Source organism: Schistocerca piceifrons, chromosome 3 (genome assembly GCF_021461385.2).
Source record: "Schistocerca piceifrons isolate TAMUIC-IGC-003096 chromosome 3, iqSchPice1.1, whole genome shotgun sequence".
Classification (NCBI taxonomy): domain Eukaryota; kingdom Metazoa; phylum Arthropoda; class Insecta; order Orthoptera; family Acrididae; genus Schistocerca; species Schistocerca piceifrons.
Window position 1 is genome coordinate 82,288,457 of NC_060140.1, and position 24,128 is coordinate 82,312,584.

Genomic DNA, 24,128 nt, shown 5'->3' on the forward strand with positions numbered 1-24,128 from the left:
AGCGTATGTACCAGGTTGGCGCAAGCTAAGATCAGGTTAGTGTTTTTTCCAGTGTGTCAAGCGACCTTAGGAAAATTGGTATATGCTTCAGGATTTTATTTAAGCATTGGTTATAATGAAAGTGCATGAGTGAGACATAGTGTATATAATACACTCCAAATACCAAGCAATCAATTTGGCTTCTAACAAAGACACAGTCATCAAGAAAATCAATTCCTTCCCAACAAATTTTAGGAGAGGAAAAAAAATTGAGTTAGGGAATGGCATAGATCAAATGTATAAATCCACACTGTGGTATTATTTTTCTTCACTTAGTAGATAGCATGGCAGTTTTCAGGAAATATGTACCTGAATGCTTGTGATACCATCGCTGTCAGTCTTTTGTGTGTTGTTATAGTTTCCCTCGTACCTACATCTTGTCCCTCAGTGAAGGGACTCTGAAGTGACAGAAGGTTCAAATATGTCTCTTCATGCATTGTTAGGTAATTATGCCAATATCTATGATATATCTTGAGTTCACTACCTAATCAATAAGGAAAATAGTTTTTTGTATCATTATTTAGATCACATACCACATTTCCTCTTATTTCCCTTGCCAGTCACAAATGCAAATGTACATAAAGTGGTCACATTATAGTCTGAGCTCATCATACTGTATCAATAACACAAATTGCACAAGAAAGTTTTTGCTGTGTGGGGATGATAATGACTTGAGCATGCTTGTGCCAAATACTTGCACATCCACGCTTGTCAAGCTTGTAATAACATGTGAAGCCACTTCCAGACAGGTATTTTTCTGGATGTTTGATACTCAGTTTTGAGATTAAAAGACACCCTATAATAATCTCATTTTTGCATCACCATTTACTATCAGCCTGCAGCTTTCCTAATTATAACACTTACTAAAGCGACTGCTCAGTTTCTTGTTCACTTTAAATGTATACATTATCAGTTTCTTGCCAAAATGTATACATTGTCAGTTTCTTGCCATTGTTGCTTACTGTAATGCTATTTTCTGTTCCTGCTATATCACATTTGCTGTTGCTGGTTGCTGATAAACACCTGTACATCATGAATGAAAATACATGACATATATTTGTATCAGTTTCATTGTGACTGGTTACTTTGCATGGGTGTGCAAAGTGTGTACATAATTTGACAACTAAGAAAGCTTCTCACTTCAATGATGAAGACTCAACAAACAGCAGCATTTTGTTAGCAGTCATTTGTTGTGAGTTTCAATTTATGCATTGCTTGTGTCTTTAATATTTTGTTGGTTGGAGATGTGCTGTGAAACAAAGTGAATCTCATCTCAATGACAAAGCTCTTAAGTTGATAAGTCACTAGTCACCCTCCTCCTTGCCTTCCCTGTGACACAAATGTCTCATATTTATAGTACTTGCCTTTTGCCATGCCCTCTTTGTTTCACTTCTCCGCTTGTAGAAAATAATCTTTGAGTATACAGTCACCATGGAAACCATTGTTGAGTATGAACTGTGTGTGCTGTCTCATCCGAGTATTTTTTTATACCTCTGTAACCTGCTGTTGTCTTTTGCAGAGTAAATGAGCACCGAGTGAGATTTGCCCAGGGGTTAAAACATTTGACTCACATTCAGAGCCATGGTATTCAGATTTCCTGTAGTTACTTAATCACTTAAAGTGGATACTAGGATGGTACCTTTGCAAAGACCATACATTTTCTATGTCACAGTACCCCGTTTATTAAAGTCATGCTGTCAACAAATTTGTCCATATTGACTCGCAGGCATAGGGTAACATAACTTTGTTGGCCCTTTTTTCCACAGTACTTTCTTCATTTTTCTCCTTAGCTAATGAAAAGATTTTTCAGTTTCGAAACCTGCAGTTCCAACTACAGATTTTAAAATATTGGTATCTGTAATTTTTTTAAAAAAATACCGTATTTTTGTGTGGTGTTTGTAGCTTTCATTTTTTACTGTCATTTCTACTCTGTATCTTAGTGATTATGTGTATAGGTCATTGTTAGTTACTGATCCAGTTGAGGAATTAAACATTTTATAATAATTCTAATAATAACTTTTCATTGAGCAAACTATAAAAGGGGGGGGGGGGAGACTTGTAACAATGCACATCAGATGATAAGTAGCTACTGTTTCCCTACATTTTAGATATGAGATGATTTAATTAAGTTGAAACTGCTAATTACATTTTTTAAAGAAGTATGTAAAATGTTTTGTTCATAAAAAAGAAGAAATTAACTCCGAGATGAGGACTCCAAAGACTGACAACAGATCTGCATGCTTCCTTGAGGAAGAGTCACATGTATGTTGTAGGCCTCCATGTTACTGCTTAATGTAGGTAGTCACTTTAATCCAATGCAGTGGGTCTCCTTCTTGTAGCTCTATAAAACACAAAGATAAAAGTTCCAAAAATTGCAGTCAGACCAAGGAGCACTGTATGATGGTTGATAGTGAATGCCATTGGCTTGTTTATCATTAGTCGTATTCTTCCAGAAAGTCTGTTAGCACGCCAACAGCTGTAAAAGTTCAAGAAGTGTTAGCAGTAATTTAAAAATACCAATGCTACACAAGGTTTTAAAGTTAGAGAAAATTAAATAAATAACTTAGTATGTGATTTCATTAGGACAAGTAGATAGACATTTGCCTTCCCTAAGGTAGTGACTGATGGGAGGTGTAACTGCTTCTTGAAAAATCACAGATTGGTACACGTACTGGACAATGTGCTGGAAATACTTATGACATTTTATAAACAAAAGTATAGAAATTTGCCTTTGGAGTAAATATAATGTAATTCACTCATTTTGAAAGTTTACCATATTATTAATATCTATCAGTATATTATAATCAACTGTTGTTCAGTGTGATAATAAAAGACAACAAAAACATTATTGCTATTTGGAGAAATTTTATGAATTTTGTTACTGCAACTTATTTTTCTTACAAAACCATTAGTTAAAATACTGTGAGTTACAACAGAGTTTACAACATTGCTTTACTCTGTATATAATTGCAAAATATTAACTCACTTGAAATGTTATCTACATCACCAGACTAAATGACATCTGCATTTTATATTCCTCCCTCATTTAAAATAAAAGACCTTCAGCGCAAGTGAACATTTAAATCAATGTAAATTGAAAGATAAAAAAATCTACTAACCAAGTGGTGACGGTGGGAAAAACACTCACTCGCTCACTCACTCACTCACTCACTCACTCGCGCGCACGCGCACACACACAAAAGGATTTAACGTTTACAAGCTTTCGGAGCCAGTGGCTCCTTCTTGGAGGAGGAGGAGCCAGAACCCTGAGTCAGAGACGACTTACTGGACAGGAATAGAAGGAAAGAATAGTTGGGGGCTGCACTGGATGAGACTTGAAAACCTGAGAGCTTAAAGGTGGAAGACATGGTAATACGCAAGACAGAGATTACTTCTAAAACATTGTGCATGAGTTATTAAGAGTAAAATGCTAAGTGCACTGTATGTAACAGAGGTGGGAAGGGGAATGGCAAAAACTAGAAAAGTCAGAAAATGAAAGAAGTAGAAAACAAAAATTGAGTAAAGAATTGAGTAGTTACTATGAATAAATGCTGAGATGGAAGGAATTAAAATAAATTAATGCCAGGTGGTTGGAGAGAACCAAGGACATGTTGTAGTGCTAGTTCCCACCTGCAGAGTTATGAGAAACTGGTGTCTGGTGGAAGAATCCAGATGACGCATGTGCTCTTTTTCTGTTTTTCTATCTTTTACCACCCTCTGCCTCTCATTTTGGCCACTCCCACTATTTTTGACACTCCAAACTTTCCTCTCTTGCCATAATGAATCCCATCACATATTACATCCGTTCTTTTCGAAAACATGCTTTTGCACTATCAAAATTAAGGTCCCACATTCTGTTTCTTGAAACGTGCTCATCTCTTGGTGTTACTCCCAAAGGCCTTCTGGATGTAATCCTACTCTACACCAGCCTCTTTTGCAATTTTTAAATACAGCAATTTATTGCACTTACCAGACTTATCTTTGACTTAGATGCCTCATCTGGCAGTTTCCACACCACCATACTTCTCTCCTCCTACAAAATTTTGTAGTTATCTGCCCATCATGTTTCCTTGGATGGTATCATCTGCAAGCCAACATCAGACTGCAATGACATGCCAGACTTGACCTCAAAAAATTATCCCACCTTCTCCTAAACTACCTCAACAGTGATGTCCCCCCTCCCGTCCTTCTGCAGCTTCCAGCTTCCCAAACAGCTACACCATCAACCACAACTCCTCTCCTACAAACTGAGCTTGGCCAACCTCCTTAACATCCCTCAGCCTTCACCACTGCCCCCCAGACCTGTAATAATCTCATAATCACAAGAACCAGTGACAACCCCCCCCCCCCCCCCCAAATTATCTATATTATCCAAGCGTCTCACTTTCAGCCCTAAAACTGCATTCAACCATTATGCTTTGGTGAAGGATCTACTTTCCTTCACACATAATTTCAACTTTAAATATCGGTTTGGAACCCAGCCACAAAATCTTTCCAATAGGAAACCTGACATTGGACCCTGCCTTGAACAGCTCTGACCATGATCCCAACTTGATCCCCCACCACTACCTCAGTATCCTCCCTTACAAGCCCTCCAGGAATTCCTGTTGCTTCACAACCTTTCGTCAGGTCCCTACAACACGACCCTAACCTGCCATCTGCAGAACTCTAGGCTCACGTTCCCTAAAAGCTGATGACTCCATCATTATCTTCCCAGCAGACAAAGGATCTACCACTGTGGTGCTGGACAGACGGGAGTATGTTAGTGAAGGTTTACACCGGCTGTCTGACATCTCTACAAACAAGCATCTGCCATCAAGATCCCATCCTCAGGCCGTCACAAGGACTTACACCTCAATCCACAGAACTTCTGCCCCACCCAAACTACGCACCACCACCTTTTACCTACTTCCTCAGAGCCACAAACCCAATCATCATGGCAGTCCTATAGTTACTGGCTTCAAAGCACCCTCCAGACAAATATCTGCCTTAGTTGATCAATACTTGCAACCTGTAGTACAAAGACTTCCCTCCTATATTAAAGATACCAACCATTTCCTAAATTGTCTGAAGTCCGTATCCATTCTTCTCCCACCACACCCCTTACTTGTCACCATTGTGGTGATCTCCAACATCCCCGACGTACATGGTCTGCCGACTGGTGAACTTCTCCTCAGTCAATGCCCACCTGCTTCCAAGCCTATGGCATCCTTTTGCTCACCTTAATCAACTTTATACTTCCCAACAATTACTTCACCTTTGAGGGGCAGACATGCAAACAGATCCTTGGTATGGCCATGGGAACCAGGATGGCTCCTTCCTGTGCCAACCTCTTCATGTGTCGCTTGGAGGGGGCTTTCCTGGGAGTGGTAAGCCTTCAGCCCCTGGTTTGGTTCAGATACATTGATGACATCTGTGATGTATAGACTCATGCTGAGGCTGACCTGTTAAAATTCCTGGAATGTCTAAATACCTTCTCCCAATTAAATTTCACATGATCCTATTCCAAATCCCATGCCAGTTTCCTTGATGCTGATCTCATCCTCACCAATGGCCAGCTATACTCTTCCTTCCACATCGAACCTACTAACAAACAGTAGTACCTACATTTTTACAATTGCCATTCTTTCCATGTCAAATCTTCTCTTCCATACAGCATTGGCATTCGAGGCAAGCATATTTGTTCAGATGCAGACTCTTCACAACAATACTCTTTACAACAAGGCTGTCACTTCAGCCCTCATTGGATGTAATTACCCCAATAGCCTAGTTCAAAAGCAGATGATCCAGGCCATCCCGGTACTGCTGATCCCTCATGAAACAACTTCAGAGCACACCACTTGTCACCCAGTATTATCCTGGTCTTGAATGTATCAATCAGCTACTTCAGCAAGGCCATGACTGCCTAAAATCATGCCCTGAAATGAGATCCATTCTGTCTGAGGTTTTGTTCATCACACATAGAATAGCTTTTCCTCAGTCTCCCAAACTCTGCAATATCCTTGTCAGACCCTATGCTCCTTCTGCACGCATCTCCCTACCTTATGGCTCCACCCCTTGTGACTGTCCCCACTACAAGACTTGCCCTGTGCACCCTCCTACCACCACCTATTCCAGCCCTGTAACTGGCAAAACATATGCTATCAAAGCAAGAGCCACCTGTGAAACAACATGTCGTATACCAGCTGATATGTAAATGCCGTTCGGCGGTTTACATCAGCATTACTACCACCCAGTTATCAGTCAGGATTAATAGGTATAGACAGAGGATGTATACAGGCAACACACAATATCCTGTTGCAGAGCATGCTGTACAACATGACAGTCATGACCTTGGTGCCTGTTTCACCACACACGCCATCTGGATTCTCCCCCAGACAACAGTTTCTCAGGATTCTGTGTGTAGAAACTAGCATTACAACATGTCCTTGATTCTTGCCACCCACTTGGCCTTAATTTATGTTAATTCCTTCTGTCTCGGCATTTCTTCATGGTAACTACTTTCTGTACTCCATTTTAGTTTACTAAATCTTTCATTTTCTGACTGGTCTACCTTTCACGGTCCCCCCTCCCACCTCTGTTACATACAATGTACTTAGCTTTTCACTCTTATTAACTCGTGCACGATGTTGTAGTAGTAATCTCTGTCTTGCCTATTACCCTGTCTTCCATCTTTAAGCTCTCAGCTTTTCAAATCTTGTCCGATGCAGTCCCCAACAATCGGTCTTTGCTTCTCATCCCGTCCAGTAAGTCTTTGCTGACCCAGGGTTCTGGGCGAATTTTCTGAACTGTACCCCTTTCTCTCAACCTTTCCAGTCCTTTTCCTTCACCCTTCTATGTTCCCCTTCAATTCTTCTGCTAGGAGGAGGAGCCACTGCCTCCGAAAGCTTGTAAACGTTAAATCCTTTTGTGTGTGTGTTTCCATGCTGCCACTTGGTGAGTAGATTTTTATCTATCCATTTACATTATGCTATCAATAATTGAACATTTAAACTGTATTATCTACAAGTCTTCAGTATGCATGTACCAACTCACTTCTCTCAACACTGTACTTTTACTGCTTGTGTAATTCAGTATCTTTCTTTATTTCATGAACATTGACGTTTCTGATGTACTCAATGGGATAGGGCACTCATCAATGCCTGAGCATGAAAATATCAATTAATTTCCATTAATAAATAATAGCTGACTTATTCTTTTGTCCTAAACCCAAATAACCAAACTAAACAGAAAAAGAGGTATATTTTGTTTTCAACTTGGCTAATATTGACCAAAGTAATATGTTATTTTTGCCATAACATGAGTTACAGCAAAATTTTATTTTTATATTTAATGTAGCAGTAATATCACCACCATCATACACACCTGTAAGTTTTTGTATCAGAATAATGTGGATTTCTTATTACTATATTATTCTTCACGTCAATCTCAATTCTCCCATGGGTTTGGTTCTTAATTAAACTAGGATAAATCCGCTTTAGTCCAATACGCCATATGACAGGAGCATCACCATTGAGATACCTTTAAAAAAAAAAGGACCGGTTTAAGTGCAATATGTTTTCCAACATTGTCCATCTTAAGGGCCGGAGGTGGTTTGTTACGATAATTGTTATATTTTAGCACACAACCTCTAATGTTGGGAACGTAATCCTCTGCAATGTATTTCAGGAGTCAAGCAACCATTATCTGCCTGTCAAGTTAATCATATATAAACAAGCACTTCAAAAACACACAAAGCCAGAATGTAAAAACAAATAAAATTATTCGAATCTGCTCCGGTCCGCAATCCCTGAAGCATTACACCAACAACCTGACAACAGCTTTCGCATCCCGCAACTACCCTCCCGACCTGGTACAGAAGCAAATAACCAGAGCCACTTCCTCATCCTCTCAAACCCAGAACCTCCCACAGAAGAACCACAAAAGTGCCCCACTTGTGACAGGATACTTTCCGGGACTGGATCAGATTCTGAATGTGGCTCTCCAGCAGGGATACGACTTCCTCAAATCCTGCCCTGAAATGAGATCCATCCTTCATGAAATCCTCCCCACTCCACCAAGAGTGTCTTTCCGCCGTCCACCTAACCTTCGTAACCTCTTAGTTCATCCCTATGAAATCCCCAAACCACCTTCCCTACCCTCTGGCTCCTACCCTTGTAACCGCCCCCGGTGTAAAACCTGTCCCATGCACCCTCCCACCACCACCACCTACTCCAGTCCTGTAACCCGGAAGGTGTACACGATCAAAGGCAGAGCCACGTGTGAAAGCACCCACGTGATCTACCAACTGACCTGCCTACACTGTGACGCATTCTATGTGGGAATGACCAGCAACAAACTGTCCATTCGCATGAATGGACACAGGCAGACAGTGTTTGTTGGTAATGAGGATCACCCTGTGGCTAAACATGCCTTGGTGCACGGCCAGCACATCTTGGCACAGTGTTACACCGTCTGGGTTATCTGGATACTTCCCACTAACACCAACCTATCCGAACTCCGGAGATGGGAACTTGCTCTTCAATATATCCTCTCTTCCCGTTATCCACCAGGCCTAAATCTCCGCTAATTTCAAGTTGCCGCCACTCATACCTCACCTGTCATTCAACAACATCTTTGCCTCTGCACTTCTGCCTCGACTGACATCTCTGCCCAAACTCTTTGTCTTTAAATATGTCTGCTTGTGTCTGTGTATGTGTGGATGGATGAGTGTGTGTGTGCGAGTGTGTACCCGTCCTTTTTTCCCCCTGGGGTGGGTCTTTCCGCTCCCGGGATTGGAGTGGCTCCTTGCCCTTGCCCTTGAGGCCCGCATCCTTTCGTCTTTCCCTCTCCTTCCCTCTTTCCTGGTGAGGCAACAGTTTGTTGCGAAAGCTTGAATTTTGTGTGTATGTTTGTGTTTGTTTGTGTGTCTGTCGACCTGCCAGCACTTTCATTTGGTAAGTCACATCATCTTTGTTTTTAGATATATTTTTCCTACGTGGAATGTTTCCCTCTATCATAACCATATCATTAATTTGAACCCAACAATTACGTTTGTTATTGTCGCTGTTGCATTTCGAAATCTTTCCTGTCGTCTTATTTTCTCTTTCTGTTTTTACCAGTAGTCTCACTTTATATTCACCTTCCCCTTTTTACTGTAATACAATTTTATCCCGCCTATATATACTCAATAATACGTAACCCACTTCCAAACCATAACCAAAAAAATTTTTATTTTCCGCTTTCAACACTACCGCTGCTATAAAATCCACCGTTTCTAGTTCAATAACAGCTGCTTTCACGTATTAAACAACCATTTCGGCTCGTTCTAATAACTTTCACTTTATTTCCACTTCCGTTTTTCGCACATCACTGATCATTTTTAGCTGCTCCCCACAGGTTTTAACGTCATTATTTCTTCGTCAGACAATTGTTAGCCCCATTTTCGTAATCTTTCACCACAACACCACTCCTTTTAATACATTTACACGTTTTTTCGAAATTTTCCTGAATTTCTCCGTCCTTTAACGCGTTTTAGCAGCAACACAACCACCTAACCTTCATGCACATCGCTGTCTACCAACCCAAGTTCACCACAGGATCAACTTAACCAACACTTTTTCGCCTTTTTTCATACCAGATCTCCAGTTACTTTCTAGTTCACCCTTATCTCTCCCCATATATTTTTATCTTTCATTTTCATTTCAACCTCATGTTACACTTTCCACCTTCTAATACTATGTCACCCTCACAACACCCCCACAACGATCCCATTAAGTTTTATTTACATTCCCTCCGCAAACATGCCTTCACCCTAGCCAGATTACGCTCGCATATTTTATTTTCTCAGGCTTGTCTGACATTTGGCATAACCCCCAGAGGCCTCACACTTAAAGTTCCCATCTCTGGCTGCAACCCTTCTTTCCATCAGTCCCTATACCAGTTCCAAACTGAACAATCCATTGCCCTCACCCACCTAATCCTTCACCTACACATCAACTCAGCCAATGAACACACCTGTCAACTCCTATCCTTAATAAAAGTCCTCAATCTTTCCTCTCCCACATCTGCACCGGCTATTCAGAGCATCCTCCTACAGGCCAAACGCAAATTAGAACAGCATGCCACCCTTCACCTCAAAAAACTACCCAATCTCCTGGTTTCCCACCTCCGGAAAGGCAACTCACTCACCCTTCACAACCTTTCCAGCAAACCTCAACCACCTCTCATTGCACACAAACCCAGTCTCTCCCATCTACTCAGTCTCCCACTTCCAGCTCCACTCCCTCCAAAACCTCAAAATTCCAATCAACACAATCTGGCACCACAACACCCTAATTCAGTAGTTAACCTTTCCTCCAAACCTCTCTCCCAATCCGAAACCTCTGTCCTATCCAAGGGCCTCACCTTCAGCCCCACTCCCAGATTCAACCAAACAGCCCTCGTCAAAGATTTGCTGTCCTACACTCGTACTCTCTGCTGGAAGTATCACTTTGCCACGAAGAAAAATTATCCTAATCCTACCCCTAATGATCCAACTCCCCAAGACACTATCCAAATTGAACCCTGCCTGGAACAGTTCCGTCCTCCGTCACAGCGGGACCCACCTCCTCTTCCTCAAAATCACCCTCTCCAAACCTTCCAGGAATTTCTGACTTCCAGCCTTGACTCTCAATCCTTCTTAAAAAACCTCAATCCTACTCCCAACATCACCACTGCTGAAGCCCAGGCTATCCGTGATCTGAAGGCTGACCGGTCCATCGTCATTCTTCCGGCGGACAAGGGTACCACGACCGTGGTACTTGATCGTCGGGAGTATGTGGCTGAGGGACTGCGTCAGCTTTCAGACAACACCACATACAAAGTTTGCCAAGGTAATCCCATTCCTGATGTCCAGGCGGAGCTTCAAGGAATCCTCAGAACCTTAGGCCCCCTACAAAACCTTTCACCTGACTCCATCAACCTCCTGACCCCACCGACACCCCGCACCCCTACCTTCTACCTTCTTCCTAAAATTCACAAACCCAATCATCCCGGCCACCCCATTGTAGCTGGTTACTAAGCCCCCACAGAACGTATCTCTGCCTACGTAGATCAACACCTTCAACCCATTACGTGCAGTCTCCCATCCTTCATAAAGACACCAACCACTTTCCCTAACGCCTGGAATCCTTACCCAATCCGTTACCCCCAGAAACCATCCTTGTAACCATTGATGCCACTTCCTTATACACAAATATCCCGCACGTCCAGGGCCTCGCTGCGATGGAGCACTTCCTTTCACGCCGATCACCTGCCACCCTACCTAAAACCTCTTTCCTCATTACCTTAGCCAGCTTCATCCTGACCCACAACTTCTTCACTTTTGAAGGCCAGACATACCAACAATTAAAGGGAACAGCCATGGGTACCAGGATGGCCCCTTCGTACGCCAACCTATTCATGGGTCGCTTAGAGGAAGCCTTCTTGGTTACCCAGGCCTGCCAACCCAAAGTTTGGTACAGATTTATTGATGATATCTTCATGATCTGGACTCACAGTGAAGAAGAACTCCAGAACTTCCTCTCCAACCTCAACTGCTTTGGTTCCATCAGATTCACCTGGTCCTACTCCAAATCCCATGCCACTTTCCTTGATGTTGACCTGTCCAATGGCCAGCTTCACACGTCCGTCCGCATCAAACCCACCAACAAACAACAGTACCTCCATTACGACAGCTGCCACCCATTCCACATCAAATGGTCCCTTCCCTACAGCCTAGGTCTTCATGGCAAACGAATCTGCTCCAGTCCGGAATCCCTGAATCATTACACCAACAACCTGACAACAGCTTTCGCATCCCGCAACTACCCTCCCGACCTGGTACAGAAGCAAATAACCAGAGCCACTTCCTCATCCTCTCAAACCCAGAACCTCCCACAGAAGAACCACAAAAGTGCCCCACTTGTGACAGGATACTTTCCGGGACTGGATCAGATTCTGAATGTGGCTCTCCAGCAGGGATACGACTTCCTCAAATCCTGCCCTGAAATGAGATCCATCCTTCATGAAATCCTCCCCACTCCACCAAGAGTGTCTTTCCGCCGTCCACCTAACCTTCGTAACCTCTTAGTTCATCCCTATGAAATCCCCAAACCACCTTCCCTACCCTCTGGCTCCTACCCTTGTAACTGCCCCCGGTGTAAAACCTGTCCCATGCACCCTCCCACCACCACCTACTCCAGTCCTGTAACCCGGAAGGTGTACACGATCAAAGGCAGAGCCACGTGTGAAAGCACCCACGTGATCTACCAACTGACCTGCCTACACTGTGATGCATTCTATGTGGGAATGACCAGCAACAAACTGTCCATTCGCATGAATGGACACAGGCAGACAGTGTTTGTTGGTAATGAGGATCACCCTGTGGCTAAACATGCCTTGGTGCATGGCCAGCACATCTTGGCACAGTGTTACACCGTCCGGGTTGTCTGGATACTTCCCACTAACACCAACCTATCCGAACTCCGGAGATGGGAACTTGCTCTTCAATATATCCTCTCTTCCCGTTATCCACCAGGCCTCAGTCTCCGCTAATTTCAAGTTGCCGCCACTCATACCTCACCTGTCATTCAACAACATCTTTGCCTCTGCACTTCTGCCTCAACTGACATCTCTGCCCAAACTCTTTGTCTTTAAATATGTCTGCTTGTGTCTGTGTATTTGTGGATGGATGAGTGTGTGTGTGCGCGAGTGTGTACCCGTCCTTTTTTCCCCCTGGGGTGGGTCTTTCCGCTCCCGGGATTGGAGTGGCTCCTTGCCCTCTCCCTTGAGGCCCGCATCCTTTCGTCTTTCCCTCTCCTTCCCTCTTTCCTGGTGAGGCAACAGTTTGTTGCGAAAGCTTGAATTTTGTGTGTATGTTTGTGTTTGTTTGTGTGTCTGTCAACCTGCCAGCGCTTTCGTTCGTTAAGTCACCTCATCCTTGGAATTAGTATGATAAATGTGAACAGTTTTGTACAGATAATCATTGGTATGGTGTCTCTCCATGCCCTTAGTAAGAACTTAGGAATGTTATGGAAGTGCTGACAGCTCAGTGCAGTATATCAGAACCATTGTACAGAGGGGCAGGTAATGTGACCATAGTTTACCACTTTACAGAAGGAGTGCCTTGGTGGATGTGTGATAACATGGACAAATGAAGCAGGAGATGTGGTGTTGCCTTTTTTAAAGTAGGGCGAGGACTTCATGTCCATGTAATTTTATTTGTTTTTATATTTGGACCTTGTGTGCTTTTGAAGTGCAGATGCCAGATGCGTGATTCCCAAGCAGATGATTATGTTCCTAATATTAGTGGTTGTATGCTAAAATATTTTTAATGTCATTGTTGTTTTTTATTTTCTAATGGAGATAGAACAACACTGATTTTTAGTGAATTTCTGGAGGCTTAGAGTGTTTCCTGTACATTTTTGGCATCCATGAAATGACAAACTGGTTATTTCCACTTAAGGAATGGCACAAAAAGAGAATTTGAACATTGTGTAGTTCATATAAGTACTCTTACATGCTCATCACTTGATGGAAAGTAAAACACTTTTATTTCACCTCATCAAATTTTCCCTTTTATGTCTTATATATGATCACCAACTGGTCTCTTGATTTAAAACAAACATTCAGTAGAAAATGAAACTTTCATTGAAAAGTTGTTTTATGTAATTATCACTACATAGGATAGGGTATCCTTATATTTAGCTATGCCATAAGATGAACATTATAAGTAAGTGTAAGGAAAATTCTTAAATATTGTCATTGATTTTTTTTTTTTTAAGTCAGTGTGAGTAGAGTTCTCACTCTAGCTGGTTTGGGCTGCCAGGAACTAAGAACTAACAACTGAAGAAAAATATATGTTAATGGTGTCAAGTCCTTATATAGTTGCAGTAAAATTTGCTGTAAGTAAATCCACTTCTTGTTCATTACCTTCACCACCACCATTACAATAATGTATTCTTACATACTTGTCCGCATCTCGTGGTCTGGCAGTCGTGTTCTCGCTTCCTGAGCACGGGGTCCCGGGTTCGATTCTCAGCGCCAGCAGGGTCAGGGATTTTCACCTGCCTCGAGATGACTGGGTGTTTGTGTTGTCCTCATTCTTTCATCCTCATTCCTGAAAGTGGCGAGATTGGACTGAACAAAGATTGGGAATTTGTACGGGTGCTGATAACCACGCAGTTGAGTGCCCCACAAACCCATCATCATCGTCATCATCATCATCATCATCATCATCATCGTCATCATCATCTAACATACTTCTTCACAAGATCAACACAGAGCTCCCATACATCCACTTCGTGTGTGAAAGTCAGGATACTGTGCTAAGAAACAAGCCTGAAATGTACTTCTTGTTTAAACATCAGTAATGGCTTTCCATTCCTCTTCAGGGAAACTTTCTTCTACAGCAAATGAGACTGTTGCCACATTCATAATTTATGACAACAGCATTTCAAAAATAGTTAAGTGCCTTCTTAGAGTCACAACATTCTAATTAGTAACAAACATTTTCCTAGCCTGTGTGACTTTCATTTTTAACACTGCACTTCCTATCTTCGACTGTAGTTGGTCTCTGCAAAACAGCCATTCTGTATAGGCTACGTCAGTCACATCAAACAATTGATTTTGAGCTGAAAGATAACTACAAAATAGCAGTCATAGGAACTGTGCTTGTTTAACATATAATCTATATTTCTTCCAGGGAAGCAAGAATTGTCCATGAAATTATGTTCACTATAATATATTATGTATAATCACAGCAAATGTGGCATATACTCCATGTCCCAACAATATTGCAAAATAGCCAGATTGCATTACAACTGTGAACAAATAAAATGTAGTCCTCCCAGTTGACATTCGATGCAGTGTTCCTCTCTCTCTCTTGTAGAGAAAGCAATGCATTTTATGGAAACATCCTTAGCTTAAAAGTTTTTGGTTTCCTTATGCTGCAGGAAGTTTCTGTATAAACTTTCAGTTATTGGCCACATGGTTAATGTAGAATGATTGAGAATCATAATATGAATACACTGGTATAAACACCCCTTTTTGGGTCCAGAATTATCAGTCATGCTTAGCATCTTTTGTTTCTGTCCTTTGCTATGTAATTTCTATAAGTTTTCTGTACCACTGGTACATAAATACTCCTGACATGTTAATTTGTCATTGTAGTGAACCAGATATTTATTTCTGACCATTTGTTCCTTACCTCAAAGTATTCTGTTTAGGATTTTCTACCATATGTGTAATTTTGATCCTAAAAGTTTTTGAGAAACCTTGTGTCAAAGGTCCTACACAGAATGAAAGGAAACATGCTCACAGCCATAACCTGTTTTGATGTGACACTTCTTGGATTGATGGAGAAATTCAGGAATGCTGGACCAAAATGAAGGTAGATTCATAATCCATAAGAACGTGTTTCAAGTTATGCTGCAGCCCTGTTTGCTACAGGTATTTGGTGGTTTCAACAGATCTCTCTACCCAACTCTTGACATGTCTTGTGCAATGAAATCATGTGTTGTGCCAAAACCTTCAAACATAAGTGTGGAATATGTGGACAAAATTGCTTTGATGAAAAACTATTTCTCAACACATCCACTATGGATAAAATTGGAGTAGACAGTTTTCATTGCAGAAAAATGTAATCACTAAAATGTAAAACAAACATTATTAGCTTACCCTGGACATTTCAGAATGACTACATGTGAAGAAGTCGATGCATAAATGGTTTGCCAGGTGATAGTACCAGAAGATATTTCACGCTGGAGATTTAGGAAGCCTTCTGATATTTTCTCTTTGATAGTTTTGTTATCCTTTCCATTTGTTGTAACTGATGACTGACACTGGACCTGCAATGTGTAGAAAAAGTATAAAGTCTTAGTACAGTTAATGTTACACTTCAGTAAAATCAAAGTAGGTACCTTGCAATATCTGGTCATAATCTCGGAGGACCTGTTCTGAATGATTGAAATTGCATCTGTGCTTCCTCCAAGCAAGTGTGACCTGCATGGAACACCATTATTAAATAATTTTAACAAAGATACCAATGATGATAATGGTGATATTCCACGCTTTTCATTGTGCTGGTTTGTTGCGGCATCATCTATGCTGTGCTGTAACATAATTGTGCATATACCAAACTTTACTTGCGTCCCAACCTTTTCACACTGACTGCAGTCTGACCAAAGACCCCATTTCGTGAACAGTCTTATGGAGCCATCTAATTGCTTCTCGGGAAGACTGTGCAGGCCATTAGGAGCAGTTTCAGGTTTCACCTAGAAAAAGAAAATTGTTAAGTCTTGACCATATGTTGATGTCAAAAAATGGGAGGTGCTTACTGAGAAAACTAAAAACACTCCTAGCACATGTGTGATATAGGAAACTCTGTCTTGGAACAGATACCTAATACCGTACAGGAAGCAACACTCTGTTATGAGAATTGCAATGCTCAGAGTGAGGGCTGTCTAGAATGATGGACCTATGAATGGAGCAGCAAATAGTAACCCTATCTTCCAACAGTGATGTGCTTTATGATATTAAACAGCTGCTCGGGGTGTTCTAACAGAGCTACAAAAGTGAAGCAAAAGAACAGAAGTGCTAGTTGTGCTGTGGCTGAGAAACAGCAAACTCATCTTCTGATGAACTACAAAAATAAGAGCTACTCGTAGAAAGGACAAAAACAAATTACTACTTTGCTTGTGTGAGACTGACAAATCTTGCATTGGTTTGGACACACATGGTGCATTCCAGTGTTCTACAAGACATGTAGCAAAGCTTTAGACATATATGGTTAAAAGGATATTGTGTTGCAGGGCATAGTGTAATGAAGAAGCATACCATCAGTTTTCCAAAGACTCAGGTTATGTGTTTATCTGTTGATTTTGGAAAAGCACAACCAGGAAGCAATAGATGTATTGATGCCATCCAGTTTTGTAAATTCAGATAAGATTTGCCCTCAGAATTGCTGACAACCTATGTTGAAGTGAATGTAGACTCTTGTAGCAAATGCTATTGATGAAAAGCTCTCAGGTTTCCAGATGGCTGGCAGTGCATTAATGGCTACCATAGCCATGGATGGAGGCACACCAGTAATACAAATATTACAACTTCTGCAGTATATCGACTCTGTCAGAAGATGGTGAGTATGACATTCTTCAAAACATCATGGTATTTTAACTCACCCACCCAGCTGGAAACCTGAGAGCTTTTAATCCACCCATTTCAGAAGTTATCAGAAGGGAGTGATACACATACTGTGTGTGGGGCAGTGACTGCTGCACTGGTGACCAGAATTAAAGCAACAAACGGAAACTTTTCAAGGTTCGTTTATTTTGTCACAAGACATTGCACGCACGCACGCGCGCGCACACACACACACACACACACACACACACACACACACACACACATACACACACACACATATTCTGGCAAGTGGTTAATGTGCTCAGTATGGGGTGTGACTACCTCTGGCAGCAATACAGGCCTGACAATGATGGGGCATGCTGTGAATGATATCATCAGTCTCATGTTGAGGCAGTAATGCCCATACTTCCTGTAGAGCTGCTGCAGTCTTGGAGAGTTTTTGATAGATGCTGACATGATGTAAGCCATCTCTCTAGTGCTCTCAAAACATGCTCTATGAAATTCAAATTGGGAGAGTGAGCGGGCTATGCCATGAGTGCAATACCTTCCATACGAAGTCTGGGGCCACAGCGCCTCGCAACAAAAAATGGTTCAAATGGCTCTGAGCACTATGGGACTTAACATCTGAGGTCATCAGTCCCCTAGAACTTCGAACTACCTAAACCTAACTAACCTAAGGACATCACACATATCCATGCCTGAGGCAGAATTCAAACCTGCGACCGTAGCAGTCGCGCGATTCCGGACTGAAGCGCCTAGAACCGCTCGGCCACCGTGGCTGGTGCCTCGCAACAACCGCAAATGAGATCCCAAGATCTCATCACAATATCTCACAGCCGTTAAACCTTGCTGATTCACCCATACGATTTCATTAGGGTTTTGTATGTGAAAACAACATTGGCCCACTGTTCGACCATCCAGGTGGCGTGTTGATGACTCTACTTTAGACGTTCCCTTCTGTGAAGATGCGTCAGAGGTAGACATACAGCAGGTCTCAGACAGTAGAGGCCATTCTGCTGGAGCCTTCTGCACACTGTTTGCCTTGACACAACACGTCCAGTAAATGCTGCGAGCTCACATGCCGGTTGCCATGTGGTACTATGGCTGTACTGTTATACCCTTACAGCCAAATAATGGTTTTCTCTTCTAAAGTCACACATTGTCAGCCCTGCCCTGGTCTTTGGGATACAATTTTGATCTCTAGGAACTGTTGCCACATCTGAGAAACAACAGAATGATTCACACTAAGCCATCAGGCCCACATCAGTTTGTGACTGTCCTGCTTCCCTTCCTTCTGTTGCTCTCCCTACAGAGAGAGTGTTAGGCGATTTCTCTGTACCATACTGCACTTTCTGTGACTGTGTACACTGCCATTGTAAATGTGGGACTACTTGGCAAACACTATCTCGTTACATAGGTGCATTGGCGTCATCGTTGGCATGGTTGCCTGTTGGCTGGAATGCCATCTTCCATGCAGAGGATGATAATATGGGAAATAGCACTTTGTTGCTTTAATTTTGGACACCACGGTAGTTGCCACCCCTATGAATGTCAGTGTTATCTATAAGGTTGTTTTGGAGCAGTCACTACTGGAACTTAAATGCCTGCCAAATTTGATGCCTTTGTGTGTAATGAATACTGAGGTTAGGGGCATTTTGCCAAAATACAGTCGAAGAAGGTTTGCTTCCCTAAACTTCGCTCACACACTGTGTCATGATTAATTTGTAATCCTGAAATAGTTTTGTTACATTGGCATTTCTAAAGATGTTTATCCGTATAATCCTTTCGTGAATAACCCCTTGCTAATCTAACTTGGCTCATTGTAGCTAGTATTACATTGTTCAGTGCCACTTATTTTCCTTGCTACCGTATCCCACCAACAAAAATATCTTAACCTTAATTTCTCTGCATCATTAATAATTGAAAGTTCCTTATTCCCTAATTATAAAAATGCTTAAATTCAACAAATATGTGCATTTGTCAGACACAAAAATATCTGATAGTAATATTTATGGTAGTTAAGGTGGACTAAGGGTCTTCTCAATGTATCTTTTGCCTTTTGTTATCTACAGAGTACTAGGAGGTGATGCTCAAATTTGAATGTCCAAGTAATTTGGTGCTCAAATGATAGATTGATGTTAACTCTGGGCCTAAGACAGAAATTAAGGAGATTAACTGTACTGCTCTTGTATTCTGTCACACGCATTTCAACCTTCTGTGGAGCCTTCAGATATATCTGCCACTGGGAATGGGACACTGAAGTACCCGTGAACCATGGGCCAGTTGGACTCTCCTAAATTCTGATCACATTGATACCTTAAGTGGTGCTAATCTTGACAGATAAAACTGCATAGTAGAAGCTGAGCTTTTGCAATATAATTGGATGTGCCCATTTCCCTTCCTTCATAACTTTAAATTCTCATATGGCATTGTTGGGGAGGGGGGACCCAGGGGGGTAAGTTCTACCATCTAGTAACAAAAGGTTTCCTTCCCCTGCACACAGTGTCCCCATTCTTTGTGAATGTGCAACAGTTGTATTTACTGGAGGTAGAAAATGCTGCAGGTGAGCAACTTGACATTGCAGGCACAGCAATCTGTGGCTGCTAAAAAGTGTCTGAAAGGCAGCCACCAGAACTACAGACTGTACCGTGCAGCAGACAAAGTGGTACCCAGCAAGGAAATGTCATTTCCGTATCTCTCTTGTTCCCAGCTTCTGTAACTGCCAATGAGAAGCCTTTTTCTTACACCATTAAACGCAAATTGTAGTTTCTACTGTTTTCATCCAAATAGCATCATAATGAGCTGATGGTTACCAAACAGCTGCCATTGCTCGCGTGGTTTATGTGACAATGTAGCACTCAAGTTCACACAGTTACTACATGTATATCTCCTCCTTATTCAGCACTGTAGTTGTGATTAATGCTTTACTGCACTATCATTTATTGCAAAAGAGGGGTGTGTGTGACAAGAACACGTCAGTAAAGGAAGCTTCCAAAAATGTGGAGTACCTTTAGTACCATATTTGCATGAATATAGGCCGTACTTTTTGTCCTAAATCTTGGCTTGAAAAAACATGGCGTGACCTATAATTGAGAATTTTTTCCCTCGTATCATAAAATGCCAATTCAAGATGACGTGAACCTTAACTTTTGGGTTGGAAAAACTTAACACAGTACCTGTTCTTGAAAAAAGAAAAAGAAATTTTTTTTCACAAAACTGCATCATCTTTTTTGTACAACTTGTTCACTTTCTAAAGAGACATAGCACGGTGACTGATGTGAATCGATGTTTTGATATAAATTGAGTGGCTTCAGTTGGTACCACAGTCTAATACATAAAGTCACGACACTCTCTACTGTGAAAGCTGTTACAGTTTGACAGCTGGGGTGACATTAGCGTTCTGAGCAGTGAAAGCAGGCTGTCACATTCATTGTAAGGTTACTATTTATTATTCATTGTTTTTGTACCTAATTAATGAAATAAATGTTACTTTTGTGTTGCATGCATTGGGAAATTACCAAGAAACATGGATTATTATGAAATAAGTATAAAAGCAGCTTAATGTCACTGATTCAGTTATTTAACCTACAACTTATTCAGGAAGAAATGCTTTAGAATATGTATATAACTGCACTTCCTCCACTGACAGCAAAAGGATAAAAACACACATTTCATGCATTGAAAGCATATATTTCTGTTGTTGTCTATTCTTATTACAATAGGCACTTTGCTTGACATGTAAAAAAATTTTTTGGAGTCAAAAGGCTTTCCTGTTCCTACAGTTCACTCAATTTTCTAACACACAAATATTCTTGCAAATGTAATTTCTGTTGCCTCAAAACTGAATTCATTGAAGATTCTTGTCATTTACGTCTCAGATGTAGCAACAGTTGTGAAATTGGTTTCTCCTGTGTAGGGAAACAGTTTTATTGCTTTTGACATTTTATCATCGCATCTGTTTTGTTTTCCCTCCAGATGCAGATATGTTGCCTTATTTGATACTTTTTAAATACTGTAGATATTACATTCCATACAGGTTTCCTACGTTCTGCATACACTGATATGGCTGGAAGTGTAGCGAACGAAACTTCGCATTGTTGGGGAGACACAGAATGTCTTTCTGCAAAGGATCAAGTCTTAACTTTTTGTTATTAAAGAAAAACTACATTCTTCAGTAAATATCTGTATGTTATAAGAGACTCGTAAACAAAGTTTCCTGTAATGTACTGTTTCATACCTTCCAGGGTCTTAGGAAACTAAAGAATGACAAATGTTGTGCCAATTTTTAGTAATCGTCAATGTGTTACAGATGAATATAGATGATACTATTCGTACTCATCCGATATCATATTTGTAAGTGTAGCTTGCTGGTTGCTTGGCGTGTGCTATCACAGTGGGTAACAAAAATGAGATGTAGTGTGAACACAGTTATGTTAGACTGTGATCAGTACTGACAGCTGTTTCTGTGCAGCCAACATAGCCAACCATAATTAGTAGATGACAGCGTTTTCAACATACCTTTGTGAAGCAGGTGTATTTAACACATGGAATTCAAAATCATTTGAATTTGGTGTGGTTTAAATTTGCGACAATACACGTAACAGTTACTGCATAAATCAGATTTATTATTAAAGATATTTGAGAGCCATTTTGTTACTTCTGAAGATGCATATATTTTACTTTACGCATTTCATTTTGTCTGTTGAAAACCATGTCAGTTGTAGCATTTTTGTCTGATTTCCACTTATATTTGGGAATGCCATCTGCTTCCACACTTCTAGCGCTTTCAATACCCTTAACAAGTGTAAAGTGTTTATGAACACTGTGGCCACACAAATGAAGAATTGGAATCAAACAATATTATGAAAAGGATTTTCTGTTGTTTGAATTGTAATCAAATCCAGTTTTGAAAGATGTAGGTAAAATTCCCATAACAATAACAATAATTTTGTGTTACTTTTGCGAAAATATTTAAGTAAAAGTACATTAAATCTGAACACATTGAAACATTACACAGTGGGACAAATTTACTCCAGGCTGTCAATTTCACCCAAATCAAGCACAATTACTTCTCACAAGGGAACCTCCCCATCACACCCCCCTCAGATTTAGTTATAAGTTGGCACAGTGGCTAGGCGTTGATAAACTAAACACAGATCAATTGAGAAAACAGGAAGAAGTTGTGTGGAACTGTGAAAAAATAAGCAAAATATACAAACTGAGTAGTCCATGGGCCACATAGGCAACATCATGGAGACCATGAGCTCAGAAGCGCCGTGGTCCTGTGGTAGCGTGAGCAGCTGCAGAAGGAGAGGTCCTTGGTTCAAGTCTTCCCTCGACTGAAAATTTTACTTTCTCTATTTTTGCATAGTTATTATCTGTCCGTTCGTTCATTGACGTCTCTGTTCACTGTAATAAGTTTAGTGTCTGTGTTTTGCGACCGCATCGCAAAAACATGCGATTAGCAGATGAAAGGACGTGCCTCTCCAATGGGAACCGAAAACATTTGATCGCAAGGTCATAGGTCAACCGATTCCTCCACAGGAAAACACATCTGATATATTCTATACGACACTGGTGACGGCATGTGCGTCACATGACAGGAATATGTTGTCGACCCACCTAACTTGTACACTTGGCAAATGGGTAAAAAGATTCTTCTACCTTGCCCGATTTGGGTTTTCTTGTGAATGTGATACTCACTCCCAAAAAAGTGATGAAAACATAAGAGTTTGTCACATAAACTGAAAATAAAAAATTAAACTTTTCACTCGATGGAAGATTTGAACCAAGGACCTTTCGTTCCGCAGCTGCTCACGTTACCACGAGACCACAGCGCTCCTGTGTTTCCAGTTTCCTTGATGTGGCTTATCTTCCCATGAACTACTCAGTTTGTATACTTTGCCTATTTTTTCACAGTTCCACACAACTTCTTCCTGTTTTCTCAATTGATCTGTGTTCAGTTGTTTCAGGCCTATCCACTGTGCCAACTTATAACTAAATCTGAGGGGGGTGCGATGGGGAGGTTCCCTTGTCAGCATCTCCAGTATCCAATTCTTGACTCTCATTAGACAATCCAGGTTGCTGCTCAGAGTCACTATCACAATGGAGGTCATCTTCAGTCCCATCAGGATGACTGGAAATTCTGTTTTTAAAAAAACTTTCTACAACAGGTTCTTCTGATATTGACTGCCAAGCAGCCAAATTCCAGCAGCGCACTTCTCACACAGAAGCATGTTGCAAACAGTGTCGTGGTGTCAAAGTCCCTTTGTTCATTGTGTAATTTCTATAAAGGCTGAAACACACTTGTCATGCTGCCAGAAATAATAACTAGGTCATATTTTTTTTCTTTCAGATTTTGTGCCATTTGTTTACCATTGTGACCACAAAAACTGTCAGACATGACCACTGATTTTGGGCATAGAAGAGCTCCTAGCTGCTTATTCCAGACTGCTGAAATCCAGTCTAGGACCACTTCCTTTATCATTCACCCACCATCACAAGCCCTTACAATGATACCAGGTGGGAAGCCTTGTCCATTGGGGAGATTAAATACCACATACAGTGGCAGTTTTCATCCATCAGCCAAAATGCTTAACATCACTGTGCATTATTGCTTTTCAGAACCATATACACACATTTGACACTGTGTTCCTGTATGTTATTTACTGCAGTGCTGCTCGGCCTATCGAAATGGACCCGCATTTTATCTGCATTCCCTGTCTGGGAAAGGAAATAACAATTTTTGTGTCTAAATCAGATTACGTAACACTGAAAAGATATCAGACTGTTACCATAAGTCTGAGGCAGTTTTTGCGCAATTATAGTTAGGTGATGAACAGATTGTTTTTTGCACAGATTGCTGACCCCACCTGTACGAAACTTTAAATACTACTGGCGAAATGGTTCTTCTGTGTGCTGTTTTGCAGCCTTCAGTTTGAATT

At 41.2% G+C, this 24,128-nt stretch overlaps 1 protein-coding gene across 3 annotated transcripts in view; it reads left to right on the forward strand.

Moving 5' to 3' along the window:
* LOC124787775 (epidermal growth factor receptor substrate 15-like 1) overlaps positions 1–24,128 on the forward strand; it is a 177,375-nt gene that overhangs the window by 31,604 nt on the left and 121,643 nt on the right. The gene's annotated exons all lie outside the window — the stretch shown is intronic.